We start from the raw sequence: 17,549 nt of genomic DNA on the forward strand, positions 1-17,549 counted from the left end.
AGAGTTGGACACGACTGAGCGACTGAACTGAACTGACTGATGTTCCTTCTATTCTTGCTTTTTGGAGGGTTTTATATCATAAATGGATGTTGAATTTCGTCAAAGGCTTTCTCTGCATCCGTTGAGATAATCATAGGGTTTTTAATCTTTCAGTTTGTTAATGTGGTATATCACATTGATTGATTTGCAGATATTGAAGAATCCTTGCATCCCTGGGATAAAGCCCACTTGGTGATGATGTCTGATCTGTTTAATATGTTGTTGGATTCTGTTGGTTAGAATTTTGTTAAGAATTTTTGTGCTTTTCCTGTGGGAGCCGCCAGGGTGAGAGGAGCGTGGCCTTCTCCTCTCCCCGCCATGGCGTGTGCTCGTCCACTGATATCAGTGTACTCCGAAAAGGGGGAGTCATCTGGCAAAAATATCACTTTGCCTGCTGTGTTCAAGGCTCCCATTCGACCCGATATTGTTAACTTTGTTCACACCAACTTGTGCAAAAACAACAGACAGCCCTATGCTGTCAGTGAATTAGCAGGTCATCAAACCAGTGCTGAGTCTTGGGGTACCGGCAGAGCTGTGGCTCGAATTCCCAGGGTTCGAGGTGGCGGGACTCACCGTTTCGGTCAGGGTGCTTTTGGAAATATGTGTCGTGGGGGCCGCATGTTTGCACCAACCAAGACCTGGCGACGTTAGCACCACAGAGTGAATACAATGCAGAAGCGATATGCCATATGCTCTGCACTGGCTGCCTCAGCCTTACCAGCACTGGTCATGTCTAAAGGTCATCGTATAGAGGAAGCTCCTGAACTTCATTTGGTGGTGGAAGATAAAGTTGAAGGCTACAAGAAGACCAAGGAGGCTGTTTTGCTTCTGAAGAAACTTAAGGCCTGGAATGATATCAAAAAGGTCTATGCCTCTCAGTGAATGAGACCTGGCAAAGGCAAAATGAGAAACCGGTGCCGCATCCAGCGCAGGGGACCCTGCATCATCTATAATGAGGACAATGGGATCATCAAGGCCTTCAGAAACATCCCTGGAATTACTCTGCTTAATGTAAGCAAGCTGAACATTTTGAAACTTGCTCCTGGTGGTCACGTGGGACATTTCTGCATTTGGACTGAAAGTGCTTTCTGAAAGTTAGATGAGCTATAAGGCACTTGGCGTAAAGCAGCCTCCCTCAAGAGTAACTACAACCTCCCCATGCACGAGGTGCTCAATACAGACCTTAGCAGAATCTTGAAAAGCCCAGAAATCCAAAGAGTGCTCCGAGCACCATGCAAGAAGATTCATCGCAGAGTCCTGAAGAAGAATCCACTGAAAAACCTGAGAATCATGTTGAAGCTTAACCCATACGCAAAGACCATGCGCTGGAACACCATTCTTCGGCAGGCCAAGAATCACAAAATCCGCATGGATAAGGCAGCAGCAGCACTAGAAGCCAAATCAGATCAGAAGGGGGTTCAGGGCAAGAAGCCTGTGGTGGGAAACAAAGAAAAGAAGGCTGTTGGTGATAAGAAGCTGAAGAAGCCTGTGGTGGGAAAAAAGGCTGCAGGGACCAAGAAAACAGCAGCTGAAAAGAAGCCCACAGAAAAGAAACCCACCTCAGAGGAAAAGAAGGCTGCTGCATAAACTTAAATTTGTTTATTCCATAAATGCCAAATCATTTTGGACAGCTAATTTTGAATAAAGACCTGAACAAAGAGGCAAAAAAAAAAAAAAAAGAATTTTTGCATCTATGTTCATCCGTGATATTGGCCTGTAGTTTCCTTTTTTTGTGGCATCTTTGTCAGGTTTTGGTATTAGGGTGATGGTGGCCTCATAGAATGAGTTTGGAAGTTTACCTTCCTCTGCAATTTTCTTGAAGAGTTTCAGTAAGATAGGTGTTAGCTCTTCTCTAAATTTTTGGTAGAATTCAGCTGTGAAGCTGTCTGGACCTGGGCTTTTGTTTACTGGAAGATTTCTGATTACGGTTTCGATTTCCGTGCTTGTGACGGGTCTGTTAAGATTTTCTATTTCTTCCTTGTTCAGTTTGGAAAGTTGTACATTTCTAAGAATTCGTCCATTTCTTCCAAGTTGCCCATTTTATTTGCATATAGTTGCTGATAATAGTCTCTTATGATCCTTTGTGTTTCTGTGTTGTCTGCTGTGATCTCTCCATTTTAATATCTAATTTTATTGATTAGATTTTTCTCCCTTTGTTTCTTGACGAGTCTGGCTAATGGTTTGTCAGTTTTATTTATCTTCTCAAAGAACCAGCTTTGGCTTTGTTGATTTTTGCTATGGCATCTTTTGTTTCTTTTGCATTTATTTCTACCCTAATTTTTTTTTTTTTACTTTAAAGTTTTTTATTTTCCTTTTTGCATATCAATGTTTTTTTAATTTTTATTTTTACTTTATTTTGCTTTATAATACTGTATTGGTTTTGCCATACATTGACATGAATCAGCCACGGGTGTACATGAGTTCCCAATCCTGAACCCCCCTCCCACCTCCCACCCCATATCATCTCTGTGGATCATCCCCGTGCACCACCCCCAAGCATCCTGTATCCTGTATTGAACATAGACTGGCGATTCGTTTCTTACCTGATTTTTCAGATTTCTTTCCTTCTACTAACCCTGGCGTTCTTCATTTCTTCCTTTACTAGTTGCTTTAGGTGTAGAGTTAGGTTATTTATTTGACTTTTTTCTTGTTTCTTGAGGTAAGCCTGTATTACTATGAATGTTCCCCTTAGCACTGCTTTTACAGTGTCCCACAGGTTCTGGGTTGTTGTGTTTTCATTTTCATTCATTTCTATGCATATTTTGATTTCTTTTTTGATTTCTTCTGCAGCGTGTTGTTCAGCCTCCATATGTTGGAATTTTTAATAGTTTTTCTCTTGTTAATCTTACTGCATTGTGGTCAGAAAAGATGCTTGGAAATATTTCAATTTTTTTGAATTTACCAAGGTTAGATTTATGGCCCAAGATGTGATCTATTCTGGAGAAGGTTCAGTATGTGCTTGAGAAAAAGGTGAAATTCATTGTTTTGGGGTGAAATGTCCTATAGATATCAATTAGGTCTAGCTGGTCTATTGTATCATTTAAAGTTTGTGTTTCCTTGTTAATTTTCTGTTTAGTTGATCTATCCATAGGTGTGAATTGGGTATTAAAGTCTCCCACTATTATTGTGTTATTGTTAATTTCCCCTTTCATTCTTGTTAGCATTTGTCTGACATATTGTGGTGCTCCTATGTTGTGAGTGAGTGAGTGAAGCTGCTCAGTCGTGTCCGACTCTTTGCGACCCCGTGGACTGTAGCCTACCAGGCTCCTCCCTCCACGGGATTCTCCAGGCAAAAGTACTGGAGTGAGTTGCCATTTCCTTCTCCAGGGGATCTTCCCAACCCAGGGATCGAACTCGGATCTCCTGCATTCCAGGCAGATGCTTTAACCTCTGAGACACCAGGGAAGCCCGCTCCTATGTTGGGTGCATATATATTTATAATTGTTATATCTTCTTCTTGGATTGATTCTTTGATCATTATGTAGTGTCCTTCTTTGTCTCTTTTCACAGCCTTTGTTTTACAGTCTATTTTGTCTGTTGTGAGTATTGCTACTCCTGCTTTCTTTTGGTCTCTATTTGCATGGTATCTTTTTCTAGTCCTTCACTTTCAGTCTATGTGTGTCCCTTGTTTCGAGGTGGGTCTTTTGTGAACAACATATATAGGGGTCTTGTTTTTGTATCCATTCAGCCAGTCTTTGTCTTTTGGTTGGGGCATTCAACCCATTTACGTTTAAAGTAAGAGCCACCCCGAGCCCGAGGCCAGGGGCGGCAGCTGGGAGGAGCCACTCACGCCTGAGGCCAGGGCCAGTGGCCGGGAGGAGCAACCCGAGGAGTGGTGGCTGTGCAGGCACAGGATGGCCTAGAGGACCTATCCCACGTTGAAGGTCAGGAACAGCGGCAGTAAGGAGATACCTCTCATCCAAGGTAAGGAGCAGCGGCTGTGCTTTGCTGGATCAGCCGTGAAGAGATATCCCACGCCCAAGGTAAGAGAAACCCAAGTAAGATGGTAGGTGTTGCAAGAGGGCATCAGAGGGCAGACACACTGAAACCATACTCACAGAAAACTAGTCAATCTAATCACACTAGGACCACAGCCTTGTTAACTCAATGAAACCAAGCCATGCCTGTGGGGCAACCCAAGATGGGCAGGTCATGGTGGAGAAGTCTGACAGAATGTGGTCCACTGGAGAAGGGAATGGCAAGCCACTTCAGTATTCTTGCCTTGAGAACCCCATGAACAGTATGAAAAGGCAAAATGATAGGATACCAAAAGAGGAACTCCCCAGGTCATTAGGTGCCCAATATGCTACTGGAGATCAGTGGAGAAATAACTCCAGAAAGAATGAAGGGATGGAGCCAAAGCAAAAACAATACCCAGCTGTGGATGTGACTGGTGACAGAAGTAAGATCCGATGCTGTGAAGAGCAATATTGCAAAGGAACCTGGAATGTCAGGTCCATGAATCAAGGCAAATTGGAAGTGGTCAAACAAGAGATGGCAAGGGTGAACGTGGACATTCTAGGAATCAGCGAACTAAAATGGACTGGAATGGGTGAATTTAGCTCAGATGACCATTATATCTACTACTGCGGGCAGGAATCCCTCAGAAGAAATGGAGTAGCCATCATGGTCAACAAAAGAGTCTGAAATGCAGTATTTGGATGCAATCTCAAAAACGACAGAATGATCTCTGTTCGTCTCCAAGGCAAACCATTCAATATCACAGTTATCCGAGTCTATGCCCCAACCAGTAACACTGAAGAAACTGAAGTTGAATGGTTTTATGAAGACCTACAAGACCTTTTAGAACTGACACCCAAAAAAGATGTCCTTTTCATTATAGGGGACTGGAATGCAAAAGTAGGAAGTCAGGAAACACCTGGAGTAACAGGCAAATTTGCCCTTGGAATGCGGAATGAAGCAAGGAAAAGACTGAGTTTTGCCAAGAAAATGCACTGGTCATAGCAAACACCCTCTTCCAACAACACAAGAGAAGACTCTACACATGGACATCACCATATGGTCAACAATGAAATCAGATTGATTATATTCTTTGCAGCCAAAGATGGAGAAGGTCTATACAGTCAACAAAAACAAGACCATGAGCTGACTGTGGCTCAGATCATGAACTCCTTATTACCAAATTCAGACTCAAATTGAAGAAAGTAGGGAAAACCGATAGACCATTCAGGTATGACCTAAATCAAATCCCTTATGATTATACAGTGGACGTGAGAAATAGATTTAAGGGCCTAGATCTGATAGATAGAGTGCCTGATGAACTAGGAATGAGGTTCATGACATTGTCCAGGAGAGAGGGATCAAGACCATCCCCATGTAAAAGAAATGCAAGAAAGCAAAATGGCTGTCTGGGGAGGCCTTACAAATAGCTGTGAAAAGAAGAGAGGTGAAAAGCAAAGGAGAAAAGGAAAGATATAAGCATCTGAATGCAGAGTTCCAAAGAATAGCAAGAAGAGATAAGAAAGCCTTCTTCAGTGATCAATGTGAAGAAATAGAGGAAAAGAAGAGAATGGGAAAGACTAGAGATCTCTTGAAGAAAATTAGAGATACCAAGGGAACATTTCATGCAAAGATGGGCTCGATAAAAGACAGAAATGGTATGGACCTAACAGAAGCAGAAGATATTAAGAAGAGGTGGCAAGAATACACAGAAGAACTGTACAAAAAAGATCTTCACGACCCAGATAATCATGATGATGTGACCACTGATCTAGAGCCAGACATCTTGGAATGTGAAGTCAAGTGGGCCTTAGAAAGCATCACTACGAACAAAGCTAGTGGAGGTGATGGAATTCCAGTTGAGCTATTTCAAATCCTGAAAGATGATGCTGTGAAAGTGCTGCACTCAATATGCCAGCAAGTTTGGAAAACTCAGCCGTGGCCACAGGACTGGAAAAGGTCACTTTTCATTCCAATTCCAAAGAAAGGCAATGCAAAAGAATGCTCAAACTACTGCACAATTGCACTCATCTCACATGCTAGTAAAGTAATGCTCAAAATTCTCCAAGCCAGGCTTCAGCAGTATGTGAACCGTGAACTCCCTGATGTTCAAGCTGGTTTTAGAAAAGGCAGAGGAACCAGAGATCAAATTGCCAACATCCACTGGATCATGGAAAAAGCAAGAGAGTTCCAGAAAAACATCTATTTCTGCTTTATTGACAATGCCAAAGCCTTTGACTGTGTGGATCACAATAAACTGGAAAATTCTGAAGGAGATGTGAATACCAGACCACCTAACCTGCCTCTTGAGAAACGTGTATGCAGGTCAGGAAGCAACAGTTAGAACTGGACATGGAACAACAGACTGGTTCCAAATAGAAAAAGGAGTACGTCAAGGCTGTATATTGTCACCCTGCTTATTTAACTTCTATGCAGAATGCATCATGAGAAACACTGGACTGTAAGAAACACAAGCTGGAATCAAGATTGCCGGGAGAAATATCAATCACCTCAGATATGCAGATGACACCACCCTTATGGCAGAAAGTGAAGAGGAACTAAAGAGCCTCTTCATGAAAGTGAAAGAGGAGAGTGAAAAAGTTGGCCTAAAGCTCAACATTCAGAAAACCAAGATCATGGCATCTGGTCCCATCACTTCACGGGAAATAGATGGGGAAACAGTGGAAACAGTGTCAGACTTTTTTTGGGGGGGCTCCAAAATCACTGCAGATGGTGACTGCAGCCATGAAATTAAAAGATGCTTACTCCTTGGAAGGAAAGCTATGACCAACCTAGATAGCATATTCAAAAGCAGAGACATTACTTTGCCGACTAAGGTCCGTCTAGTCAAGGCTATGGTTTTTCCTGTGGTCATGTATGGATATGAGAGTTGGACTGTGAAGAAGGCTGAGCTCCGAAGAATTGATGGTTTTGAACTGTGGTGTTGGAGAAGACTCTTGAGAGTCCCTTGGACTGCAAGGAGATCCAACCAGTCCATTCTGAAGGAGATCAACCCTGGGATTTCTTTGGAAGGAATGATGCTAAAGCTGAAACTCCAGTACTTTGGCCACCTCATACAAAGAGTTGACTGATTGGAAAAGACTTTGATGCTGGGAGGGATTGGGGGCAGGAGGAGAAGGGGATGACTGAGGATGAGCTGGCTGGATGGCATCACCGACTTGATGGACATGAATTTGAGTGAACTCCGGGAGTTGGTGATGGACAGGGAGGCCTGGCCTGCTGCAATTCATGGGGTCACAAAGAGTCAGACACGACTGAGAGACTGAACAGAACTGAACTAGGTTGTTCATTACTTTCCTTCCAAGGAGTAAGCATCATTTAATTTCATGGCTGCAGTCACCATCTACAGTGACTTTGGAGCCCAAAAAAATAAAGGCTGCCACTATTTCTACTGTTTCCCCATCTACTTGCCCTGAAGTGATGGGACCAGACGTCATGATCTTCGTTTTCTGAATGTTGAACTTTAAGCCAACATTTTCACTCTCCTCTTTCACTTTCATCAAGAGATTCTTTAGTTCTTCTTCAATTTCTGCCATAAGGGTGGTGTCATCTGCGTATCTGAAGTTATTGATATTTCTCCCAGCAATCTTGATTGCAGCTTATGTGTCATCCACCCCAGTGTTTCTCATGATGTACTCTGCATGTAAGTTAAATAACCACAGTGGCACTATATAATCTTGATGTACTCCTTTTCCTATTTGGAATCAGTCTATTGTTCCATGTCCAGTTCTAACTGTTACTTCCTGACTTGCATACAGATTTCTCAAGAGACAGGTCAGGTGGTCTGGTATTCCCATCTGTTTAAGAACACTGCAAGTAAATATCACTGGCACGTGTGAAGAGTATTCACCCTGGACCAGACGGGGCTTGCCCCAGCTCATGATGGTGTGTGCTTTCCCAATCTACACTGCTCAGGCTCCAGGCTGCTCTGCCAGTAGTACTGTCCAAAGTGGGCCCTGCATTTCATGCACTTCCCAGGTGTGAGTTGCTCTGGTTCATGTTCTCGGGCACTCTGCAAGGGCACAGACTGAGTTGCATGTGCGTTTTTTGCCCTTCCCAGGTCTGAGCAGCTCAGGCGTCCAGGTGCTTGGCAAGCGCACTGTCCCATGTAGGCTGTGCATCTCAATCATCTCCCTGGTTCCAACTGCTCGGTGTCCCAGGTGTGCCACAAGAGCGCCATCTCTGGTGTGCTGTGTGTCTCCTCTGGGGAGCTGATTTCAGGCTGCGACCCTCCTGGCAGATGTCAACTGTCCAGGATCCCAGGAAGAGGTGGTTAGCAACTGGGAGCCAGTTTGGTGGAGGATGCTGTCTCTTAGGCTGAGATGGCCCCTCGTCTTCTGGCTCTGGCTGTCAGCTGCCTGCCTCTCTGCCTCTGGCAGGGGAGGGTTGGTCCGCAGCCAACTAGCTCTCCTTTGGTGTTCGCTCATTCCTTTGTTCTGTGAGCTGGCCAGGCTGCTTGTTAGGTCAGAGGTCTTCCTGGAAAAGTTCTCTCTCTTTTTTTTCTTTCTCTGGGTATTCCACAGTTTTGATTGCTATCTCATGTTAGCTCCCTCAGATTGTCCTCAGGGCATTCAGGCCCAGTCCTTACCCTAAGCATGCAACTTGCACCTCCCTGTCCAGCCCCCACTTGCTGGTGGCAGATGTGAGCATCTGGGGTACTTTTCTGCTGGCAGTTGTGGTTAGGTGTGTATTCTGTGGGTTTTCTTTTTTTTTTCTTTCTCCTGGTTATGTTGCCCTCTGAGATTCCAAAACTCCCCAGAGACCCACCAGTGAGAGGGTTTCCTGCTATTTGGAAACTTCTCCTCCTTCACGACTCCCTCCCCAGGATGGGTCTCCATCCCTAACTCTTTTGTCTCTCTTTTTGTCTTTTATATTTTGTCCTACCTCCTTTCAAAGAGAATGGGCTGCCTTTCTGGGTGCCTGGTGTCCTCTGCCAGTGTTCAGAAGTTGTTTTGTGTAAGTTGCTCAGCATTCAAATGATCTTTTGATGAATTTGGGGGGGAGAAAGTGGTCTCCCCATCCTATTCCTCTGCCATCATAGAACCGCCCCTAGATTGGCAAATTTTTTCATAAACATTGTTCCTAATATGCTATGCTTAGTCGCTCAGTCATGTCCAACTCTTTGCAACCCCATGGACTGTAGCCCGCCAGCTCCTCTGTCCACAGGGATTCTCCAGGCAAGAATACTGGAGTGGTTTCCCATGCCCTCCTCCAGAGAATCTTCCCAACTCAGGGATCAAACCCAGGACTCCCGCATTGCAGGTGGATTCTTTACCATTTTAGCCACCAGAGAAGCCCAAGAATACTGGAGTGGGTGGCCTATCCCTTCTCTAGGGGATCTTCCCAACCCAAGAATCAAACCAGGGTCTCCTGCATTGCAGGAAGATTCTTTACCAGCTGAGCTACCAGGGAACCCCTTAAACCACCTGGTCTGTGCTATTTTATTATTATTTTATTGTGCCAGGCTAAGCTGACAAATGGGCTTCCCAGGTGGCTTAGTGGTAAAATAAAGAATCTGCCTGCCAAGAAGGAGACGTGAGTTTGATCCCTGGGTCGGGAAGATCCCGTAAAGAAAGAAATGGCAACCCACTCCATTATCCTTGTCTGGAAAACCCCAAGGAAAATACACAGAGGAGCCTGGTGGGCTACAGTTCATGGGGTTGCCAAAGAATTGGGCACAACTTAGCAACTAAATAACAAGCTGACAATTTCAGGGTAGGAAATAAGAAACTGGTCGCTTTCATGCCCAATTGGCTGGAGTTAAATCAATGCAACCTTTTTGGAGGGCAATTTGGTAATATGTATAAAACATTTCAAAAAGAGATTACCTTTTGACCCAACAATCCTCTTTCTTAAAGCAGAATTATTGTACATCATGTGTTGGTGGTAGTGGTTTAGTCACTCAGCCATGTCCGACTCTTGCGACCCATGAACTGTAGCCCACCAGGCTCCTCTGTCCATGAGATTTCCCAGGCCAGAATACTGGAGTGGGTTGCCGTTTCCTTCTCCACATAATGTGTTACACTAAAGCAAATGTATTGGGATATCCATTTTCAGCTTTGTTTATAATACTGACAAATTTCACACAGCCTGAAGGCCTATATACAGGAGACTGGATAAAATAACTATGGATTACACATTCTGAGGAACATTATACAGGTCTTAAAGTACTGTGCTTAAAGTACTTAAAGGCACAGGCTTCACTATATCCACTATATGGCCCAGTTTTGGCTCAATTCTGGGTGACCTGTCTGGAAAGGGATGGCCCTCCTCCTTGTCCCCTTCCTCCAGCTGCCCCTTGCAGTGTCCCTCCCCTCCTTTGACTCATTGGGCTCCTTTTCTACCATGATATGGGTTGATCAGCAAGGAACCAATCCCTTAGCAACAAAATAGGCCTATTTCTCCCTTGAAGTAATAAAGATGGGCCAAGTCTTCAGACCACATTAGTTAAGTAAGAAATAAAATTATGAACCTTCAATTCAGTAATAGTCAATACTTTGCTATTGCAAGTGAAAAGCAAGTGAAACAAAATGACCAAAAATATCCACAGTGGTTTTTAAGCCAAAGGGAGAATTTCTGGGTCTGTGTAACTACAAGGTACAGAGGTAGTTTCTGTCTTCAGGCATGGCTGGATCCAGCATTTTTTCCCTTGAGTTTTGCCTTCTTGCTCCAGCTCATTCTCTGTCCTTTGCCAGCCTGCCTCCCTTAGAGACCCAAAGTGTCACTGGTTGGATGATATCACCACAGCTGGAGGAAAGCAGTGCTCCAATTTGGCAGGCCTGGGCCACATGCCCACCCCTGGAATCAGAGGTGAAATCAACTCTATCACAGTCACAATGGCTGAGAGAAAAGGAAAGGGACAATTTTCCAGGGTGACAGTATTCCACTACCAAGAGAAGGAAGATGGATGCTGGGTTACAAAATCCATACATGTCCTTAATAGTGGTATAGATTTTTCATCAAATTCAAAATCAATTTCCAATGTTTTAATGGAACAAGACTGGGAAAGATTATTTCTTAATCTAATAAAGCAAGCATGCTCAGTCAGTCAGTCATGTTCAACTCTTTGCAACCCCATAGACTGTAGATCAACAGGCTCCTCTGTCCCTGGAATTTTCCAGGCAAGAATACTGGAATGGGTTGCCATTTCCTTCTAAAGGGATCTTCTCAACCCAGGGTTTGAAACTGCATCTCTTGCATCTCCTGCGTTAGCAGGCGGATTCTTTACCACTCTGCCACCTGGAAAGCCCATTAATCTAATATAGCAGACAATTAGTTTCCCAAATAAAGAAAATGCTGATGTCAGGGACTTCCCTGGTGGTCCAGTGACTAAGATTCCACACTCCCAATACAGGTGGCCCATGTTCAATTCCTGGTGAGCCAACTAGATGCCACTAGATGCCATGCTGCAACTATTAAATAAGAGCCCACATGCTGCATTGAAGATCCTGCATATTGCAACTGAGACCCACACAAATTAAAAAAGTAATACCCACAGTCACATGGTGGGAGCATACTCTTAAGAACAGGAACGTATCATATCCTCACACAGATTCTCAACTTCTTCTGATTTCTTTCTTACTGTTTTGTTGTTTAGTTGCTCAGTTGTATTGTAGTGCACAACACTATGGATTGTAGCCCACCAGGATTCTCTGTCCATGTGATTTCCCAGGCAAGAATACTGGGTGGGTTGTCCTTTCCTACTCCAGGGGATCTTCCTGAATCAGGGATGGAATCCAGATGGCACAGTGGTAAAGAATCTGCCTGCCAATGCAGATGTGGGTTCCATCCCTAGGTCAGACAGATTTCCTGGAGGAAGAAATGGCCACCCACTCAAGTATTCTTACCTGGAAAATTCCATGGACAGAGGAGCCTGGCAGGCTATAATCCGTGGGGTTGCAAAGAGTTGAACACAACTGAGTGACTGAGCACACATTATCTGCAGATAACCTGATCATACATGGAGAAAATATGTTGTAATTCACAGAACTACTAAAACTATCAGCAAATTTGGTTAGGTTGCAGGAAATACTAGACATTGGAGGGCACTAACTCCTCCCCCAAAGATTTAACTAATTGTCCCCAAACTTTTCTACATTGATATGAAACAAGGTCAGAAGGCCATAAAGTTACAGTTCTAGAGTTTCTGAATTGTTTGATCTTCTGCCAGCTAAGCTTTTTACTTTGGGAGGAATCAGACCTACTGATAAAAGACGGTGGGCAAACTAGAATTCTGGTGGGAGGGCACACTTTTGAGTAGCAACCACCTACTACAGACCAGTAGCCTTAAAAAAAATCCATAGAAAGGTCAATTTTTAAATCATTACTTCTACCCTTTGGAATCTATCTTGAGGACATAACCAGTCAGGCAAAGACTTATATGGAAGAATTGCACTGAATTGTTATTAGGGGAAAATGGAAACATATTAAATGTTTAACATTTATACTATAGTACTACTTTTAGTGCAACCAAGTACATGTTTTTGAAGAAATTTTAGAAAGAAGAAAAGCATGTATGTTAAATTAATTCCAGGAAAAAATTTAATCCTGAACTTTCAAAAATTACATTATTGTTATACATGAAGTGACAGTTGCTCATTCATGTCCGACACTGAGACCCCATGGACTATACAATCTATGGAATTCTCCAGGACAGAATACTGGAGTGGGTTGTCTTTCTCTTCTCAGAGGATCTTCCCAACCCAGGGATCGAACCCAGGTCTCCCACACTGCAGGCTGATTCTTTACTAGGTGAGCCAAACATTGCCACTGTAAAACTAAGAAAATATTCCAAAATATTGACAGCAGTTAATGCTGAATGACAAGACATAATACGTTTTAATTTTATTCCATTTCCTAAATTGTCTTCAATTACACTGTACTACTAGATTATTTAAGTCCAGAACCTTCCCTTGAAACCAAGGACAAAGTCAGGAAACTGTGGAGGCGCAGTATTTGAAAATATATTCAGACACAGAATGATAGTTCAGCTTTATTTTATGCTACAAGAAATATTGAAACACCCTCCTCCTCCAGCCAGAGGAAAACAACAGGGCCAAGAGTGCCCAAAGGCCAATATAAGCAAATAGTTAAGCCCCCATAATAAATCAGCAACCAGTGTAGGAATCAGTGCCCTGGGGAAGGATGCACTGCCTAGGTTAAACTTAGGTGCTCTCTCTTGGCTTAGGCTTAGGGATAACCAGGGGCACAAGGTACCACATAATTGATTGGTTGATCCCAACCAACAGGAAAAGCTGCTTGAGGCAGGAGTGATGGAAATTCCGAGGTGGCTACTGTTTTTAGCAGTCAGCCTGCTAAAAGGGACCGAAAAAAATATCAAATTAAATGTGGTAACTGTTCCTCTAATTCTTTTTGCCCCCTCAGCTGGTGACAGGCTCACTGCACATGTCTACATCCTTAGACTTCACCTTTGGGGGGTCTCCAATTCACTATTAGAATGACCCCAGACACCTGCCACCCGCCCAGGCCCCTTTGCAAACTAACATTGCTAGGATGCTGCTGTTCGCTGTGAGCTCCTTCCCTACTGCCCTGTGGTAGGGCTGGACGTGTGGGCTCAGGGACTGGCGGGCCATCTCTGCCTCCATGGGTGACGGGAAGAGCACTACATTGGAGCTGGTGGTGGCGAGGTTAAGGGACCATCTCACACCAGCCTTACCTGTGCCTCAGGCCTACTCTTCATTTGGAGGCCTGTTTCCTTCTGGCCATTCTCGCTTGTCTGCATCCCCACCCCAAGTCTGCTCCCAGCCCTTCCAGTCCCTCAGGCCATCTTCCCCCTCCATCTCTCCCTGCCGCCACTGACCCATATCCCCCTGAGGCCAGACCCCCCAGCCATCTTCTTGGTCTCCCTCCCCACAGCCCTTCCTATCCCCAGGCTGACCACCTTCTCTGCATTCCAATGTCTAGAGTAGGCCCTTTCTTCCCTGCTCCAGCCCCTTGCCTCTTTTCAAATAACATACAAATTGAGAAGTTGGCTTCCTGGTCCTCCACCCACAGGAGCACATGCCCACCAAGTCCTGATGCAGCACATATGCCAGGCCCTAGGGCAGTGTGGCCACTGGGCCCTGGCATGGCTTATCCACCTGGCCAAGGCGTAGTGTCTCCACCAGGTCCCAGAGTGTGAGGTGCCTGCACTGGCTCTGGGGCTTCAGTTTCAGCCGCACCCACCTCTCCTGCACTTCCGAGGTCCTGGTGCTCTTCAGGGCCATTTGGGTCACCAGGTTCATCCAGGACTCCGTGGCCTTCAGCACCTCCCACCACAACACCTCCACCGGCACCTGGGTCTGTGGCCTCCATGACCACACACACTTCTCGTCAGCCCACCACGGCCAGCTGGAGCATCTGAAGGGCTGAGGCACAAAAAGGAAACCATGCTCCTGAGAAGGTGATGTCACGATGGGCGCTGAGAATGCCTGTCCAATCAGGCCTTGACGCTGGTCCTCGGATGTCCCTCTTAGGTGGTTATGAGCACGTGACTGTTTCCTGCCAAACGTGGAAACACCAAGTGAACCCCTTCCCCTTACACCTCTGCTGCCATGTTCACATGAGACCAGCCTACTGACTTCAGCTTCTGGAAGGGAGTCGAGCACCAGGGCCAGGCCAGGTCTGTCCCATTCGTTTCCCACACGTAGCTCAAGTCTGCATGCTTGTGTGTGCCTGAGGCCATGTGCAGGTGCATGCACATGGGGGTGTGCCAGGGACTGACCCTAGAGTCCTGAGACTAGGGATGTAGAGCAGGCTGTGCCTGCCCACCTGGGCAGGGAAGCAGGGACTGCTGTTGGACTCACTGGGAATGGCATGGGGCTGGGCTGACTAGGGGTCCGGGCACAGAGACTGCAGGGACTCCAGGCTGTGGGCTTGCCCCAGGCCCCTCAGAAGCACTGGAGGAACCAGCTAGACTGAAGGGCTGAGGGAAGAGCCATGTTCCCTGGACACCACCTAGTCTCTTGCCCTCTGCTGGCACAACTCTCATGGCCTTTCACACACCAGGAACAAAGTCTTGAGGCTCTCCGATGGCCTGGTCATTTGGGGGGCCCTCAACTGGGAGGTGACTGTGTCTGCTGACTTGCTGGGTGCTGGTCTACTTCTGGGTCTGGAAGGGGGTGAATTCAACAAGCAAGGTACAGCCGGGAGTGACAACCAGGCTGGAGCAGCACTGCCTGGGCGTGGGGTGCATCTGCCAGGGACCACTGGTGCCATGGGAGGTGACTGCATCAGGGGTTGTACTTCAATCTGGCCCCTGAGCCTCATACCCTGGCCAGGGAGTCCTCTCAGCCCTCCAAATCCAAGGCCAGCAGACTTTCCCCACCCCCCTGGAGGGGAACAGGCACGAGCAGTGGCAGACCTTTCCCTGTGGGTGGGGCATTCCTGTCTCACCTTACCACCCTCCCAGTTTCTGTTGATTCTGGCTCCCAGTCAGTTTTAGAGTGTGTGTAGACCCAGTCTGCTGCCTGTGCTGTCCCCTGCTCTGTAGCCAAGAGGACCCCAGCAGGGAGCCTGGACACATCTCTCCCTCAGGTTGGGGGGACATTTGTAAGAACAGTCGTGCTGTAGAAGGGGGCTCACTAGACTACGATGGACTAGAGGGTGAGGGGCCAAGCCACACAACCCAGCAGTGTGCCCCATCTGTCCTGCCCACATCTGTACCTGTGCTCTTCATCCATAGTGATAGCTATCGCTTGCTATGGTCCATGTGCTGTTGCAGGGGCTTTCCATGTGTTGGTCCACCAGGTCAGTTTTCAGATAGTATTACCATGTCAGTCTCCTGTCTCCCATGATGCAGCTCTCCTCCAAACAAATCACATAAACCCACTCTCTCCCCAACACCAGCAGCTCAAAGTCTTGTGCATTTTGGTTTCTCCATTTCTCAAAACTGATGACTGCAGTGCTCCATCAGGCACGGGACTTAAGTTGGGTCTGAACTGTGAGATCTGCAAAGGAAAATGATAATGACAATGACAAATAATATGTGTGACAAGAGAGTGACAGAGCATGAAGAAAAGACAGTGTATGATAGAATGAGTTTCTCAGAGATTTTACCACTGTGACAGGTGAATGGTTTTGAGAGATTTTTGAGAGACTGAAAGTGTGATTGGGATAGGAATTTAAAAGGTCAGAATGTGACGGGAAGAGACTAAGTTGCAGATGATAGTGATAGTGAGCCCCCAAGATGATAACTGGTAACTTAACGTGTACAGTAAGTGGTGGAAAGTGCTGCCAGATTTGTGGTCTCCAAAGGAAAATATTTAATTCCAGGACCAAGGGACGCAACTTCAGTCACTCAGAGATTTGTGTGGTAGGAATTTTATTAAAGTGATAGTGACAGAAAAAACTTCTGACATAGACATCATAAGGGGGTAGAAAGAGTAGCTGGTTTGCTAGTTTAAGCAGAGCATTATATACTTTTCTGCTAGCTGCTGAGAATAGATTTAAAGGATGCCTCAAGGGAGTGAAAATTTTGCCCAGACCCTTTCCCGTAACATACATCCTGGGATGACATCTGCAGGATTTTAACCAGAAGAAATGGGTTAACCCAGAGCTCAAGGCCATGGAAGTTTTACCCAGACCTTCTCCCATAGCATAGGTTTTGAACTCTTGTCCTTGAGCAAGAGATTCTGCTGCCTACCAGGCCTCTGTGTCTAAGGCAAAAGAATGTGGAAGAGAAAGAATGTTCGCCTCCTCCTTAAAGAGCCTTGGTCTCCCTAGAAACCTGACTAAGTTAACTCTCTCACAGATACCATGACAGAGTGAGTGTGTGGCACACAGAGTGTCAGAGATAGAGTCTAGGAGAGATCAGGTGTGAGAGAGTAAGTGTGATGGAAAAAGCATTATAGAGTGACACAGGAATATTAGAGAAAGAGTGTGTGTGACAGATAATCTGACTCAGTATGAGAAAGCAAATCTCAGAGATAATATGTACTGAAGAAAATGGGTCTGTCACACATGTCAGAGTGTGACAGGGAATGAAGCTGATCATGGGAAGCAGCAGCCTGGGAAGGTGGATCAATCCTTGGGGCCCATGGTTCCCTGAGGGTGGCCATCCCCATGTGTCAGCCAGTCTGGAGGAAGTCAGCAACTTGACTTGGCTCAGATGCCCAATCACGGTCTGCCCAATCAGTTTCGTCAGTAATAAAGCTGATATTTAGGTTGAAACCCATGTCAAGGGAGATGTGTCAAAGGCTGCAGATGTTAACCTGGACCTGTTTGAAAGGAGTGGGAAAGGACTCGCAGGAGGCATGAGTGGATGGTGTCAGTGAACTTGTAGAGGAAATGATTCAGGCGGTCCAATTTGTAAAGCTGCACACTTTTATTCAGGCTTTCAAAAGACAGGTGGCACTAGTGGTAAAGAATCTGCCTGCCAACATGAGAGATGCAACAGACACAGGTTCAGTCCCTGGGTGGGGAAGATCCCCTGGAGAAGGGAATGGGAAGCCACTCCAGTATTCTTGCCTGGAAAATTCCGTGGAGAGAAGAGCCTTGTGGGTCCAAAGAGTCAGACACGTTTGAGCCCA

The 17,549-nt window shown here is 45.7% G+C and overlaps 1 pseudogene; it reads left to right on the forward strand.

Annotated features, from left to right (window-relative positions):
* The first annotated feature begins 328 nt into the window (after positions 1 to 328).
* Positions 329 to 1,693, forward strand: LOC138071295 (large ribosomal subunit protein uL4 pseudogene; annotated as a pseudogene).
* The last annotated feature ends 15,856 nt before the right edge of the window (positions 1,694 to 17,549 follow it).

The sequence above is a fragment of the Capricornis sumatraensis genome, chromosome X, assembly GCF_032405125.1.
Source record: "Capricornis sumatraensis isolate serow.1 chromosome X, serow.2, whole genome shotgun sequence".
Taxonomy (NCBI): domain Eukaryota; kingdom Metazoa; phylum Chordata; class Mammalia; order Artiodactyla; family Bovidae; genus Capricornis; species Capricornis sumatraensis.